This window comes from Fukomys damarensis, unplaced genomic scaffold (genome assembly GCF_012274545.1).
Source record: "Fukomys damarensis isolate Sample0158 unplaced genomic scaffold, DMR_v1.0_HiC HiC_scaffold_20, whole genome shotgun sequence".
Classification (NCBI taxonomy): Eukaryota; Metazoa; Chordata; class Mammalia; order Rodentia; family Bathyergidae; genus Fukomys; species Fukomys damarensis.
This window is the reverse complement of record NW_022900932.1, coordinates 2,231,586-2,233,511: the sequence shown is the minus strand read 5'-3', so window position 1 is coordinate 2,233,511 and position 1,926 is coordinate 2,231,586.

Genomic DNA, 1,926 nt, shown 5'->3' with positions numbered 1-1,926 from the left:
CTGAACGATGCCGGAAGGGAACTACGCGTGCGCACAACAGGCCCCTGGCCGGGGCGGGAGGCGAAGCGCACGCCTCCTAGCGGCTGCAGCAGGGAGTGCACGCGTTAGCCCCAAGCCGGCCGTCGTGTCCGGGGCTAGAGCGCGCGGCTTCTGCCGATCAGGTTGAAGCGGCCCTGGCAGTGGGAGCTGCAGCGGTAATTGTGCCATCTCTCACCAATTTTAGGGACCAACCTGGAGCTCCACAGAACAAGAAGTTTCCCTGCAGTTCCTTTTCATCCACCCGCTGCAAACCTGAGTGCTCTCGCTGGTGCTCTGGAGCTACCGGAGTCTCGAACCCAGGGCTTACTGTTTCTGTTTATGGAATACTTTATGCTTTTCGGACTGGAAAAGTGCATTATCTCACTTACCAGTGGCGAAAGTTCACTGAGTTCTTACCAATTGCTTCACTTGTTATCTGCAAGATTGCTGAAGGAGACAGATTTATTTATTTATTTTTTTCTGGCATTGGGGATTGAGTTCGGGTCCCTGCACTTGCAAAGCAGGCTCCGGAACCACTGAGCTAAATCGCTGGTCCATGAAGGAGGCAGATTTCGAAAGGTTCAGCAGCAAGCGCAGTACAACGTCACGTTGCTGGTTGGGAGGTGGACCTAGATTCCCACAGCTTCCACGGCCAAGCTATTTCTGTCGCCCCACTTGGTCTTTACCAATCTTAGGAACACACATTATGTGTAAATGATGCACTCCCTTGCCGAGTAGATACCACGTTTCTTTCTTCCTTTCTTTTGTTTTGTTTTGAGGGTTTTTTTGGTACCAGGGATCTAACTCAGGACCTTGCATTTGTGAGGCAGGAGGCGGCACCACTGAGCTCTCTCCCCAGCCCCTATTTCTTGATCTGAGTTTCCATCCAATCCTTCAGACAGGACAGGGCTTTATTTATGGGATCCAACATACGGGACTTTAAGATCTGTCTGTTCAGGGGTTTAGGACTGGAGCTGGAGCTGGAGCTGGAACTATCTGGCTTCAACTTGGATTCAAATCCTCTGGAAGACAGCAGACCAGGGAGACACTGCCTGAAAACTTACTATCCCTGAATTGTGATGCCCCAGAGCAAGCCAAAAAGCAGGAGGTTGAAGAGAGACAGTAAAAAGGAATAAAGGGGAAGAACCAGGCATGGTGGCGCTCACCTGTAGTCCCAGCACTGACACTGAGGCAGGAGGATTGCTTCAAGTTCGAGACCAGCCTGGGCTGCATAGTGAGTTCAAGGCCAGCCTGAGCTACATAATGAGATGCTGTCTCAAAAACAAGAAGGAAAAACGGAGAAGGAGAAGAAATAAAAGGGAAAACTGGAAAAGAACACTCAATGGATCCATAAGAAGGTAGACAGATGGGAAGCTTGAGGAGAAATAGCAAATGACATTTATCAAAGCTAAACAAATGCTAGACTAGGAGAAATAGGGACCCGTTACAGATTAAAGGGGGAAATTACTCTCCCTCTTTCTTTCTTTCGACAGAATCTTTCCATACAGTTCAGGCTGGCCTTGAACTCACTGTGTAGCCCAGGCTGGCTTTGAACTCACAGTGATCCTCCTGCCTCAGCCTCTCAAATGCTGGGATTGCAGGCAGTGCCACCATGCCTGACCACTCATTTCATTTGATGTGGAGAAACAGTCTGTCTCTTGAATAAAATAAATAAGTAAATCAAGCCAGACGTGGTGGTGTACATACATAATCCCTGTCTCCAAAAAACCAAACCAAACAAAATTTTTTGAAAAGTCAGACAGACAGAAAGAAAATCCTATAGCTAGAGAAAGGACATTTTCTTTTTTGGTACCAGGGATTGAACTCAGGACCTTGTACTTGTGAGGCGGCACCACTGAGCTAAATGCCCAGCCTGATAAAGAACGTTTTCAAAACATATCACCATAA